The following is a 15001-nucleotide window of genomic DNA, read 5'->3' as shown; positions in this document are numbered from 1 at the left end:
CAGCGCTCAGGCCCAGAGTTCAGGCCCCATGACCGGACCCAAAAACAACAACAACAAGAATGTTTTTTTCCAGTCATGGGGCTTGAACTCAGGGCTTGGGCACAGTCCCTGAGCTTCTTTTGCTCAATGTTAGCACTCTACCACTTGAGTCACAGCACCACTTCAGGCTTTTTCTGTTTATGTGGTACTGAGGAATCAAACCCAGGGCTTCATGCATGCTAGACAAGCTACTCTACCACTAAGCCACATTCCCAGCCCCTTATTTCATTTCAAAATGATATAATACTAGTATTAAATACCTTCAATCAGAAGTGTATGGGTACAAAACAATGACACAATGACTATTTCTAGAAACCTACAATGTACAAGTATCTCAGTAGGGTCCTTGGGACAAAAAAAGTACAAATTTTAAAAACTTTCTATTAAAAAACTTTCCATTATAGGACCTTTGTTGTATTTTTATTTCAGCCATGATATGGTTCTAATACATTAACAGATTACCTAAGGATTACAAACTCAGAGAAACATCAGTTCATTAGTATTTTCTTTTTCTTTCTTTTCTTTTTTTTTGCAATAGATCTCACTATGTAGCCTAACCTGACCTTTAACTCCAATCTTCTTGCCTCAGCCTCCTGAGTGTTGAGCCATAGTGCCATATGGCTTGAGCCATAGTGCCACTTCTGGTTTTCTAGTAGTTTACTGGAGATAAGAGTCTCATGGACTTTCCTGCCTGGGCTGGCTTTGAACTACGATCCTCAGATCTCACCCTCCTGAGTAGCTAGGATTATTGATGTAAGACACCAGCGCCCAGCACAACTGCCAAATTTTTGTAAAAAGCTGCAAAAACGATTAGAAATATAGCTCAGTGGTAGTGTACTTGCCTAATAGCCTGCACAAGACTCTGGTACTTAAAAAAATATTTGTTTAAAAAGCATTAACTTCACTGGGCACCAATGGCTCACGCCTGTAATCCTAGCTACTCAGGAGGCTGAGATCTGAGGATCGTAGTTCAAAGCTAGCCCAGGCAGGAAAGTCCATGAGACTCTTATCTCCAATAAATCACTAGAAAACTGGAAGTGGTGCTGTGGCTCAAGCAGTAGCACCCTTGCCTTGAGCTGAAGAGCACAGGGACAGCGCGCAAGCCCAGAGTACAAGCCCCATGACCGACAAAAAAAAAGAAAAAAGCATGAACTTCAGGGGCGAGGAATGTGGCTTAGTGGTAGAGTGCTTGCCTAGCATGCATGAAGCCCTGGGTTTGATTCCTCAGTACCACATACACAGAAAAAGCCAGAAGTGGTGCTGTAGCTCAAGTGGTAGAGTGCTAGCCTTGAACAAAAGAAGCTCAGGCACAGTGCCCAAGCCCTGAGTTCAAGCTCCAGGACTGGCAAAAAAAAAAATACTTTCTTAGGTCTGAGCTTAGTGGTACATGCCCATAATCCTGGCATTCAGGAGGCTGAGGATGTTGAGTTCCAGACTACCCTATATAGCAAGACTCCTATCTCATAAAGAAAACAAGCAGGGCTGGGAAGGTGGCTTAGTGGTAGAGCACTTGCCTTGCATGCATGAGGCCCTGGGTTCGATTCCTCAGCACCACATAAGCAAAAAGAAAAAAGCCAGAAGTGGCGCTGTGGCTCAAGTGGTAGAGTGCTAGCCTTGAGCTGAAGAGCTGAGGGACAGCGCCCAGGCCCAGAGTTCAGGGCCCCACAACCGGACCCCCCCCAAAAAAAAATAAAAAAAAAATAAAGCAAACAAGCAAAACAAAAAGCATTAACTCTGGCCAGTCACTGGTGGTTCATACCTATAATCCTAGCTACTCAGAAGGATGAGACCTGAGGATCGCAGTTTGAAGCTAGCCAGGGCAGAAAAGTTTGTGAGACTCTTATCTCCAATAAATTACTCAGAAAAGGCCAGAAGTGGCACTGTGGCTCAAGTGGTAGAAGGTTATCCTTGAGCACAAAGAGGCTCAAGGATAGTGCCCAGGCCTGAGTTCAAGCTCCAGGACTTGGGACGGGGGGGGGGGGGGGGGGGGGGGGGGGGGGGCGCTCCTGTGTTGGAGGCGCGGCTTAGTTGGTATAGCTGTAGCCAATGAATGAAAATAGGAAAGTATTAGGTAATGAGTGCTAGTCCTGGTCTTCGACCAAAAAGAAAAAAAAAGGGGGGGGGGGCATTAACTGCTCATTTGGGGCTACAAATTAACTAAAAGCAAGATGAAACCAAGAATTCCTGCCTTCATTTTGCATGTCAACTTTCTCTCTCACAAAATTTTGGGTCAGACTCCTACTTAACCCTATAAGTAGGCATGTCAAAGAATGTTTGTCTAAAAACTAGTAATACCTTGATACCCTAGCCTGTCCCATCTTCCTCCAAAACTGATGGCATTCAAGTAAAAACAAGGGTTTTACTGTCAACTTTTACAATTTCCTCTTCCAGACCCTCAAAAAAGGCCCCTAAAAATTTTCACTCATGCCTGTAATCCTAGCTACTCAAGAGGCTGAGATCTGAGGATACTGTTTCAAAGCCAGCCCAGGCAGGAAAGTCCATGAGACTCTTTTTTTTTTTTGGTCGGTTGTGGGACTTGAGCTCTGGGCTTGGGTGCTGTTCCTCAGCTCTTCAGCTCAAGGCAGCGCTCTACCACTTGAACCACAATGCCACTTCCTGTTTTCTAGTGGTATATTGGAGATAAGAGTCTCACGGAGTTTCCTGCCCGGGCTGGCTTTGAACCTCGATCCTCAGATCTCAGCCTCCTAAGTAGATAGGATTACAGGCGTGAGCCACCATCGCCCAGCTTCCATGAGACTCTTATCTCCAATAAACCACCAGAAAACCAAAAGTGGTGCTGTGGCTCAAGTGGTAGAGTACTAGCCTTGAGCTGAAGAGCTTAGGGACAGCGTCTAGGCCCAGAGTTAAAAATAAAAAAAAATTCTCCAGTCACTATTGGAAACCTTCAGTGATCACAAATCCAAGAAACAGTAGATTAGGGCCTTATAGACATCATTCCAAGTTGAGATCACCCCAAGTAGAAACAATCATTGCATGGGAACTGGACCATATCTTCAAACAATAAGAATGTTAGGCTATCTTGCAAAACCAGAACTGAGATAATGATCAGCCAGACCACACACATTGACCAAGACTGCCTAAGAATGCACAACTCTCATCCCTTGGCCCCATTCTTTCTCTATTTGAACTTCAAGCTCGTGTCAGCACCCTTGAGATGGGCTAAAATTAATACTTTCCATATTCCCAACACAGCTTTGTTAATTACAATCCTTGCCTGCCTTTTCACCACTATTTTAACTTGCCTTCTTTAGAGCAAGTATCCAGACTAAACATGTTGTAACTCTTAGAGTCCGGCATATGGTCTACGACTCACTTTGATTACACTAGCACTATAAAAATTAAAATAAAACAAATAAAGCAGGCAAACAAATAAGCAAAGCTATAGGTGGATATGATGGCAGACACCTGAAATCCCAGCGCTATGGAGGCAAATGTAGGAAGACTGTCTCATTGAATCTGGGGTACATAGTAAAACCTTGCCTAAAAACAACCAAACAAACAAAATTAAATAAAGCCATAGATCACTATATAAACAAATGCACAGAGGAAAAAGAAAAAGGACTGTAAGAAAACCCACTAAGGTGGGCACCAGTGGCTCACACCTGTAATCCTAGTTACTCAGGAGGCTGAGATCTGAGGATCATGGTTCAAAGCCAGCCCCGACAGCAAAGTCCATAAGATTCACCTCCAATTAACCACCAGAAAACCAGAAATGGCGCTGTGGCTCAAGTGGTAGAGTGCTAGCTTTAAGCTGAAGAGCTCTGGGACAGTGCCCAGGCCCAGAGTTCAAGCCCCATGACTGACAAAAAAAAAAAAAAAATCCACTAAAACTATTGGAGGGGAATTCAGCTTTTTTTTTTTTTTTTTTGGTCAGTCATGGGACTTGAACTCTGGGCCTGGGCACTGTCCCTCAGTTCTTCAGCTCAAGGCGAGCGCTCTACCACTTGAGCTACAGCGCCACTTTCGGTTTTCTAGTGATTTATTGGAGTTGGAGTCTCACAGTCTTTCCTGCCTGGGCTGGCTTTGAACCACGATCCTCACTCTCAGCCTCCTGAGTAGCTAGGATTATAAGCGTAAGCCACTGGCACCCGACGAATTCAGCTTCTTCCATTGAGTCTTTCAGATTTTTTCTGCCCTGATTGGTGTGGAAACCACCTAGCTATATAGCTAGGATGACAAGCACTAACCACAGCACCCAGTTCTAAAGGGAACATTTTGATCAAATTGACTTCAAACCACAATTTTCCCAATCTCAACCTCCCAAGTATCTAAGATTACAGGCAGGAGCCATTAGCACTATGCCAAATAAAGTAATAATGAGTTCTGGTCATTATAAAAATCATGACTGAAATCCAGGCTACTTAGGAGACTGAGATATGGGGTATTATTGTTTGAAGCTAGACAGAAAAATGTCTGAGATTCCATCAGCAAAATAGCAGCAAAAAGCTGACTGGGCCCAGTATCAGTGGCTCAAACATATAATGCTAGCTACTCAGAAGGTTGAGATCTCTGAGGATCAGGGTTCAAAGCCAGTCTTGGCAGGAAACTCCATGAGATTCTTTTTTTTGGGGGGAGTGGGGGGCCGGGGGGAAAGGGGTCCGGCCGTGGGGCCTGATGCCAGAGGCAACTGTAATCCTAGCTACTCAGGAGGCTGAGATCTGGGGATAGTGATTCAAAGCCAGCCTGGGCAACAAAGTCTGTGAGAGGTACACCTCCAATTAACCACCAAAAAAGCTGGGAGTGGAGTGTGGCTCAAGTGGTTCAAATCTCAGGGACAGCACTCAGTTCAAGCCCCAGGACCAGGACCAGCACCAAAGAAAGGTCAACTCAGTGGAAAAACCATTTCACTGCCGGGCGCTGGTGGCTCACGCCTGTAATCCTAGCTACTCAGGAGGCTGAGATCTGAGGATCGCGGTTCAAAGCCAGCCCGGGCAGGAGAGACCGTGAGACTCCTATCTCCAATAAACCACCAGAAAACCGGAAGTGACGCTGTAGCTCAAGTGGTAGAGCGCTCGCCTTGAGCTGAAGAGCTGAGGGACAGCGCCCAGGCCCAGAGTTCAAGCCCCACGACCGACAAAAAAAAAAAAAAAAAGAAAAACCATTTCACTGATGCATCCTCAAATCTGCATGTACCTTGAGAATATTATAAACTACAATCTAGATGAAAGCCTCCACCCTTTTGAAGACAGATGAACTTTTATTAGAATGGTCCAATAATTCAGTTGGGCACAGAAAAAATGCAACAGTAATATAGCAAACCAAATAGAGAAAAGCACTTGGCTAGACTTTCTGAGAGGATTTATCCTAAGTACAAGTAAAAAGTTTAAGTACAATATAAGACAAATAAGTAACGTTTATTCTATATTCTTCTGACAACACTGGTTTCCCAAAACCAGCTGAGAATATCTGTAACTCCCCTGTAACAATTATATAATAAAATAGCAATGTGGTACAGTGAAACATGTGTTTTGAAATCATTACATTTAAACCATTAGAGCTATTTGATATTGGGCAAATAATTAAAAAATTCTCTAGTCTTTAGTATCATCATGTAAAATGCATGTATCCAAACATTGTTATGTCTACAACTAAGTATCAACATTGTTGGAGAATTCATCATTCTCATTTAGATTTTTTTTTCTCCTTTTTGAGATAGGCTTTCATTTTGTAGCCAGATTGGCCTGCAACTTACTATGTAACCTATGATCTTCCTGTCTCAACCTCCAAGATGCTAGAATTACAGATATATATTATCACACTCAACTATTTGAAAAACTATTTACAAAGATATAAAATTTGAAATTCTACAAGAAAATACCATTATAGAGGAATATAGTTGTTGGGTTTTTTGGGTTTTTTTTGGGGTCTGGTCGTGGGCCTGAACTCTGGGCCTGGGCGCTGTCCCTCCGCTCTTCAGCTCAAGGCTAGAGCTCTACCACTTGAGCCACAGCACCACTTCTGGCTTTTTTTCACTTTGCTTATGTGGTGCTGAGGAATCGAACCCAGGGCCTCAGGCATGCAAGGCAAGCGCTCTACCACTGAACCACCTTCCCAGCCCCAGTTGTTTTTTTAACTTACCAACCATAGCAAAAAAGTCTAGGAGACTTTTGTTGTTGTTGTTGTTGTTGTTTTTGGTCCATCGTGAGGCTTAAACTCTGGGGCTGTGCGCTGTCCCTCAGCTCTTCAGCTCAAGGCTAGGGCTTCACAATTTGAGCCACAGCGCCACTTCTGGTTTCCTGGTAGTTTATTGGAGATAAGAGTCTCGAGGACTTTTCCTGCCCGGGCTGGCTTTGAACTGTGATCTTCAGATCTCAGCCTCCTGAATAGCTAGGATTACAGGTGTGAGCCACCAGCACCGGCTTCCAGGAGACTCTTATTATCTCAATTAGTCACCAAAAAAGTCAGAAGTGGAGGTGTGGCACAAGTGGTAGAGTTCCAGCCTTGAGCAAAAATTCTAAGGGACAAGCTGGGTTCCAGTGGCTCATGCCTGTAATCCTAGTTACTCAGGAGGCTGAGATCTGAGGACACTGGTTCAAAGCCAGCCCAGGACGTGAAACTCCTTATCGCCAATAAACCACCAGAAAACCGAAAGTGGTGCTGTGGAGCTGAAGATCTGAGGAACAGCTCTCAGGCCCAGAGTTCAAGCCCCATGACCGACCAAAAAAAAAAATTCCAAGGGACAGTACCCACATAGACCCTGAGTTCAAGTCCCAGTACCAGCACACACAAAAAACTTTAGGCAAATATAAGCGCGCACACACACACACACACACACACACACACACACAAACTTTTTTGCAAATACAAAATATAAACTATAGCATAAAAATATTTTATTAGGGCTGAGAATCTGTCTCAGTGGTAGAGTGCTTGCTTAGCATGCATGAAGCCCTGAATTCGATTCCTCAGTAAGACATGAACAGAAAAAGCTGGAAGTGGAGTCATAGCTCAAGTGGTAGAATGTTAGCCTTGAGCTGAAGATCAGAGTTCAAGTCCCATGGCCAGCAAAAAAAAAGTTCTATTAAATATCTTAAAATATGTGATAACATTTGCCCTATACATGAATATAGATGGCTAGATAGCCATTCTACTACTAAAATGATCACTTTGTGGAAGTTTACAAGTGTTAATAATCACTTATTACAACTATTTCCCCAAGCATAGCTCCCTATACAATTATACACTGCATGAATATGGCAATTTACTCAGTTCTCTGCGTAACAATACAAATTTCATACTTAACATCATCCTAATACTCAAATCAGTTTCTCAAGTGTAGTGTAAATATTTGAGGGAGAAAATCTATGAATAAAAATAAATAAACATATGGGGCTGGGAAGGTAGCTCAGTGGTAGAGCGCTTGCCTTGCATGCCTGAGACCCTGGGTTCGATTCCTCAGCACCACATAAGCAAAAAGAAAAAAGCCGGAAGTGGCGCTGTGGCTCAAGTGGTAGAGCGCTAGTCTTGAGTTGAAGAGCTGAGGGACAGCGCCCAGGCCCAGAGTTCAGGCCCCATGACCCGACCCAAAAAATAAATAAACAAACAAACGTATGCCCTCCCAGGAATCTTACTGAATTCTAAGCTGTCAAATTCCATCTTCACATTCTCCTCCTTAGCTGGGCACCAGGGGCTCACATTTCCAATCCTAGGGGAGTAGCTAATAGACTGTGATATGACTGATGATCAAAGTTCAAAATCAGCCCCTCATGAAAGTCTATGAGACTCTTATCTTCAGTTAACCACTAAAAAGGCAGAAGTAGAGCTGTGGCTCAAATGTAGAAAACTAACCTTGAGCACTAAAGCCCAAGACCAGCACAAATAAATTCTTCCCTTTGTCTCCACAGCAAGATTCTTTGCTATAAAACAAAGAGTTCTTTCTCTGCTTATTGCTTGTTGCTGGGAATTGGATCCAACTACATGCTAGACAATTGCTCAATACAGAGCTACATCCTCAGCTTCTGGGTTTTGGAGTTTTTCATGTTTTTTTTTTTGTTTTGTTTTCTGTTTTGTTTTTAACAGTCTTGCTATGTAGCCCTGGATAGCCTCCAACTTCAGACCCTCCTGCCTCAGCCTCCCATGTGCTGGGGATTATAGTTATGCACCACTGTACTCAAAGCCCACTACTCCTTTTATCTAACTCCTGGGTTTAAATAATACTTCAGCCTCTGCCTCCTACATAGTGGAACTACAGGTATATGCCACCATGCCAGTTTCTTGGGTTTTTAGGATCAAATAAATTTCAAACTGATTCCCATTCTGCCATTTACTAGCTCTTTGGTCTCTAGCAATTTGCTTTTTTTCTTTTTCCTTTTTTTTTTTTTGTCAGTCATGGGGCTTGAACTGGGCCTGGGCACTATCCCTCAGCTCTTTAGCTCAAGATGAGCACTCTACCACTTGAGCCATGGCACCACTTCCGGTTTTCTAGTGGTTTATTATTTCCTGCCCGGGCTGGCTTTAAACCTCGATCCTCAGATCTCAGCCTCCTAAGTAGCTAGGATTACAGGCGTGAGCCACAGGCGCCTGGCTAGCAATTTGCTTTTTAAGCCTATTTCCTTACTTTTTTTTTTTTTTTTGGGGGGGGGTCCGGTCGTGGGGCCTAAACTCTGGGCCTGGGCGCTGTCCCTCAGCTCTTCAGCTCAAGGCTAGCGCTCTACCACTTGAGCCACAGCGCCACTTCTGGCTTTTTTCTTTTTGCTTATGTGGTGCTGAGGAATCGAACCCAGGGCCTCATGCATGCAAGGCAAGCACTCTACCACTGAGCCACCTTCCCAGCCCCTATTTCCTTACTTTAAAATGAAGGTTTTAAATGAGATGTACAAGTCTTTATGTTGAAAAACGAACTTTACAACTTTGGTGGGGGGGACGGGAGGATGCAAAGGGATGGGAAGGGAAAACAAAGGAGGAGGGTACAATGTTTGATAAGAAATGTACTCATTATCTTGCCCATGTAATTGTAACCCCTCTGTATAGTATTTTCACAATAAAAAAAAAAAGAAAAGAAATGAAGGTTTTAGGGCTGGAAAGGTGGCTCAGTGGTAGAGTGCTTGCTTTTCATGCATGAGACCCTGGGTTTGATTCCTCAGCACCATATAAGCAGAAAAAGCCAGAAGTGACGCTGTGGCTCTAGTGGAAGAGCACTAGCCTTGAGCTGAGGGGCTGGCACCCAGGTCCAGAGTTCAAGCCCCATGACCAACAAAAATAAATAAAAATAAAATGAAGGTTTTAGTACCAGCTACAGAGTGTTGTGAAGATAAAATTAGATAAAACATTAATAATCACTTTACTATTATTATTTACTTAAGCCTGTCATTAAGCCAGGTGTTGGTGGTTTATACGGATATCCCTAGCTACTCAGGAGGCTGAGATCTGAGGATCATGGTTCAAAACCAGCCTACACAGGAAAGTCCATAAGACTCTTATCTCCATTTAACCACCAGAAAACCAGAAGTGGTGCTGTAGCTCAAGTGATAGAGCGCTAGCCTTGAGCTGAAGAGCGCAGGGACAACGCCCAGGTCCAGAGTTCAAGACACACGACTAAGAAAAAAATTTTTTTTTTTTTTTGTCGGCCGTGGGGCTTGAACTCTGGGCCTGGGCGCTGTCCCTCAGCTCTTCAGCTCAAGGCGAGCGCTCTACCACTTGAGCTACAGCGCCACTTCCGGTTTTCTGGTGGTTTATTGGAGATAGGAATCTCACAGTCTCTCCTGCCTGGGCTGGCTTTGAACCGCAATCCTCAGATCTCAGCCTCCTGAGTAGCTAGGATTACAGGCGTGAGCCACCAGCGCCCGGCAGAAAAAAAATTTTTAAAAAATAAAAACAGCCCAGGCAGGAAAATCCTTGAGACTTCTTATCTCCAATTAATCACAAAAAAGTCTGGAAGTGGAGCTATGGCTTAAGTAGCAAAAAAGCTCAGGGACAGCACCTCAAGCCCTGAGTTCAAGTCCCAGGTCCAGCAAACACATAAGAGTATCATGATACTTAAAGAGCAATTTTTTATTTTTTTTTTGTGGGTTGTAGGGCCTGAACTCTGCCTGGGCGCTGTCCCTCAGTTCTTTAGCTCAAGGCTAGTGCTTTACCACTTGAGCCATAGTACCACCTCCAGCTTTTTCTGCTTATATGGTGCTGAGGAATCAAACTCAGGGACTCATGCATGCAAAGCAAGCAATATACCACTGAGCCATCTTCCCAGTCCAAGAGTAATTTTTTTAAATGACTGGGGTTATAGATTTAGCTCAGTAGAAGAGTACTTGCTAGGCAAGGCTCACAATATAGATGGAATATAGATGGGCCCTGAGTTCAGCTTTGCAACAACAACAAAAAAATTAAGTTACGAACTGATGCACCTAAGAAGTGGTGCGTATCTGCACCTAGAAATCTGAGGTTCTGGAGTTTAAAGTCATTCTGAGCAATTTAGTAATGCCTCATCTCAAGAAAAAAAAGGGAAGAAAAAAAAATCAACCATGAACTAACAGCACTAGAACTTTTCATTTGTCGTGTCAGTAGCTAAACTAAATTTAAACTTTTTTTTTTTTTTTGGTCCAGTCATGGGGCCTGAACTCTGGGCCTGGGCGCTGTCCCTCAGCTCTTCAGCTCAAGGCTAGTGCTCTACTACTTGAGGCCACAGCGCCACTTCCAGCTTTTTTCTTTTTGCTTATGTGGTGCTGAGGAATCGAACCCAGGGCCTCTGGCATGCAAGGCAAGCGCTCTACCACTGAGCCACCTTCCCAGCCTAAATTTAAACTTTCTTGAAAAACTGTTTCATTAATGCCGTATAATTCAGACTTTGCTTAAGATTTTATAATTTTCAAAGTTTTTTTTTTGTTGTTTTTGGGTCCAGTTCGTGGGGCCTGAACTCTGGGCCTGGGTGCTGTCCCTCAGCTCTTCAGCTCAAGGCTAGTGCTCTACCACTTGAGCCACAGCGCCACTTCCAGCTTTTTTCTTTTTGTTTATGTGGTGCTAAGGAATCGAACCCAGGGCCTCAGGCATGCAAGGCAAGCGCTCTACCACTGAGCCACCTTCCCAGCTCCTAATTTCCAAAGTTTTTATTTCTATTTTTCTTATCAACTGCTATGTAAACTCAGAGCCAGAACCTTCTTTCATACTCAGGTATATTGTTGCTTTGTAATTATTTTTCTCACTGTCTGCCTCCCTTCCTAGGTTCTGAGCAATTCCAAGAAAGGGATCATTTTCTTGCTTTCTGTAGCCTGAAGGCTTAGTAATCAACACAAATCATCAATAAATGTTTATTGCATGGGTAAATGAATTAATCTTTTCCCCTCCTGCAATGCCTGCACAGACAGGCATTCAGTAAAACATGTGGATTCATGTAGACAAATTTTGGACCCATCTACCACAGAATTTTATCTTAACTCAGAAAATCACTTCTACTTTAAAGTTTAGCTACTGACATGACAAATTAAAAGTTCTACTCTAACACATACCAAATAAATGGGTTCAATGACTAACCACATCTAGGCCAGCTCAAGAAGGATTTAAAGGCCATTATTCTAATTAATGAATTTGTGAATCTCAACATGGCAAAATCCAGTTATATAATCAAAATAAAGGTTATCCCTTGCTATTTCCTACATACAATAGAGAGACAAATGATTGGAAAGCTGTATCTGTAGATTAAAATGGATACACTTTTTACGCTTGACTTGAAGCATAGTTTTTCACTATAAATGAGTTAAGGAGACAAATGTTCCAAATCTGGCTCCAGAAAGGAGTCCTGGAGACTAACAAACTATTTCCCTCTCCGGGTAATTTTAACTCCTAGGAGACTCCTTTTATTTTCATGTTGACAAGTATGGAAAATGTGTTCAGGGGCTGGGAAGGTGGCTCAGAGGTAAAGTGCTTGCCTTGCATGCATGAGGCCCGGGGGTTCGACTCCTCAGCACCACATAAGCAGAAAAAGCGGGAAGTGGAGCTGTGGCTCACGTGATAGAGCACTAGCCTTGAGCTGAAGAGCTTAGGGACAGTGCCCAGGCCCCAGAGTTCAGGCCCCACGACCGACAAAAAAAAAAAAAAGTTCAATCTCCTAAAAATAAAAACTCATCCATTTTCTAAAAGGTAAACAATCTAAGCACCTTGTAAGACAGGTTTCATACCAAAGTTAAAACCATCCCTAGATTTAAAGTTCAACCCTTGCTGCAACAGAAACATTTTTCTTAATTTTTCTAAGTTGTATTTGTGAAAGGTTTAAGTATTGTACTGCATATTCTTTCTCTGTATCATCTAAACTGAGTTAACGCTGCATACATAATTTCCTAAGTACATCGTAAAGAAACTCTACACTTGAATGGATCTAGGAAAAACCATAGCATGTTAGCGCGCTCACACTCATATTCTCTCTCTCTCTCTCTCTCTCTCTCTCTTCTTCCAATCAGTAAACTGCATAGGAAAAACGCCCTAGGACGGGGGGGGGGGGAGGGGGGGATCAGTTTTGTTTTGTAGTCCCAAGAATTTCTCCCTCTCTCGCCCCTTCCCCACATTTTAATACGACTATTCGTTCTTCTCATTCAGTCTCTCCGCCGAACGAACCTTCCCAACTAATACTAGTTCTTCGGGACTCTGGCATTGTCACGGTCCGTCAGGTTATTTCTTCAGAAAGAAGGAAGAAAGACAGGCGGTGAGGGTCCGGGATGCCACCGTTCCCGCCTCGCCATTTAGACCTAGGTCCTGGGCGCGCTGTTCTCCACACGCCTTAGGCGGAGCCAGGGGAGCTACAAAGGTCTGATCCTCCCCGCTACTCCCTCTCGCCCCAAACACAAACTGGGGCCCGAGCCCCCCGGGCTCCCATTGAACATAACCGCCTCCTCCTCGAGGTACCCCCATTTCTTCCTACTTCTTACCCGAGGCAGCCCTGTCCCATTATCCAGTTCCAAGTCCTTTTTTAACCTCCTAGCTCCCAACACACACACGCACCCCTCCTCGCACCCCACCCCCTGCCCCTCGAACCCCACCACACCAGGGTCCCTCCCTCCGGTCCCCCTCCTTCCAGCAGCTCCCGCCTTCCCCGCGTGCCCCAGCACACACCGGCGCCCTGTCTTGCCCCTGTGCCCACGAGACGCAGGTCCAGCCCCACACGTCACTGTCAGGCCTATTTCCCGCGCGCCCCGACTGTCCACCCACTCACACCCCCCCCCCCCGCCCGGTTCCCCAAGCGATACCCTCCCCCCTGCACCCCGTTACCTCCGACCCCGCCCCCTGAGAGTGTCGCACTCACCGCTCCCGCGCCGCATCCTCAACCGCCGCTGCCGCCGCCGCCGCCGCCGCTGCTATAGCTACGGGGAGCCAAGGCAACCAGCTCTCGCGACACTTGGCTCAGCTCGGTGAGAACAGCCGCCAAGAGGCTCTCGCCAGAAAGTAAACGAGTCCGGCTGGAGTCGGCTGTGAGGATATCTCGCGATAGTGGTGAAGTGTAAGATGGCGGCCGCGAGGCGCTTCAAGGGCCAGGATTGGGAAGGTGTGGAGGTGGGGCTCGAGCGTGAAGAAAGCCTCGGTTGACCCAAGAGGGAAGACTGCAGTCAGGCGGGATGGTCTGTCCCTGCTGGGGAAGTGATGGAGGCCGGCGCGACAGTCATCACTCCAGGGATCCCTAAGACGTTGGCCAACTTCCTCAAACTTAGAGCACTGTCCCTTTCAGCTCAAGTTCCTATTTCCTGTCATTTTCTTCTTCTCTTTGCAGAGTAAGTGGGAGATGGAGAGAATAGGCCAGAAATTGACTTTTCTCATCTCCTTATTACCTTCTTTCAACACGTATTTTGTATACACACACACACATATATCTTATTGGTGCCACATACACACTGATCCGTGGTGCCCTGCACTAACAATTTTCAAGGACACAGAAGGGAGTAGCACTGTTCCATTTGTACTTTGCACCTGTTGCTTGCAGTTCTGTGGACACATCCTTACTGCCTCTTTCTACCCTTAGTTGTAGGACTTTGATTCTCTGCTTTCAAACAATTTCATATGCAGACTATGAGAATCAGAAACAGATGGTGGTTTTAAACATCGTGGATCAGCAAGCTAAAAGAGAAACAGAAGGGAATAAAAACTAAAAGGAATTCCTTTTTCCTTCTTGAAGCTCTCAAAGTACTGTAAGCCGGGCGCCGGTGGCTCATGCCTGTAATCCTAGCTACTCAGGAGGCTGAGATCTGAAGATAGCGGTTCAAAACCCTGGCAGGAAAGTCCGTGAGACTCTTATCTCCAGTAAACCACTAGAAAACCGGAAGTGGCACTGTGGCTCAAGTGGTAGAGCCCTCGCCTTGAGCTGAAGAGCGCAGGGCCAGCGCCCAAGCCCAGAGTTCAAGCCCCATGACCAACCAAAAAATAAAAATAAAAAATAAAGTACTGCATTCTAGACCACTGTTCAATAGGTATATATTGTGAGCCACACTTCACAATTTGACATTTTTAAAACAAGTGTAATTAATTTTAGCAATATATTTTATTTAACTCAAAATATTCAGTGGCTCCTCGGCATGTGATCACTGATATTAATAATATTCCTTTGCTGATTTTTTTCCTTGGTTCCAACTAGGAACATTCCAAGAGCTCAAAAGTTAACATGCACCTAGTGACTACAGCATTAAACAGCACACACACAGTCTCTAGGAATGAATCAGTAATCTACCTGACTGTGAAATGGTAAACACGTGAGTTCAGGTGATACTCTTGAAACTGCTAACTCAAGTGTGTGCAGAGACTGGGTATTTAACAATAAAAAATAACCTTATGGACTAGGATTGTGGTTTAATGGCAGAGTGCTTGCCTAGCATGCATGAAGTACTGGGTTGGATTCCTCAGTACCACATACACACAAAAAGTAGGAAATGGGGCTGGGAAGGTGGCTCAGTGGTAGAGGGCTTGCATGAGGCCCTCAGTTCGATTCCTCAGCACCACATAAGCAGAAAAAGCCGGAAGTGGGGCTGAGGCT

At 44.7% G+C, this 15001-nt stretch overlaps 1 protein-coding gene across 8 annotated transcripts in view; it reads right to left on the bottom strand.

Moving 5' to 3' along the window:
• Usp54 (ubiquitin specific peptidase 54) overlaps nt 1-13362 on the bottom strand; it is a 126023-nt gene extending 112661 nt beyond the window's left edge. For all 8 annotated transcript variants that reach the window (XM_042690268.1, XM_042690269.1, XM_042690266.1 and 5 more), the window contains exon 1: nt 13286-13362. The gene's annotated coding sequence lies outside the window, so the exon portion shown is untranslated. The remainder of the gene's footprint in view (nt 1-13285) is intronic.
• Nucleotides 13363-15001: the final 1639 nt, after the last annotated feature.

The sequence above is a fragment of the Dipodomys spectabilis genome, unplaced genomic scaffold, assembly GCF_019054845.1.
Source record: "Dipodomys spectabilis isolate Male_0828 unplaced genomic scaffold, ASM1905484v1 ptg000136l, whole genome shotgun sequence".
NCBI lineage: Eukaryota > Metazoa > Chordata > Mammalia > Rodentia > Heteromyidae > Dipodomys > Dipodomys spectabilis.
The sequence above is the reverse complement of the archived record's forward strand: the minus strand, read 5'-3'. Positions and strand labels throughout refer to the sequence as shown.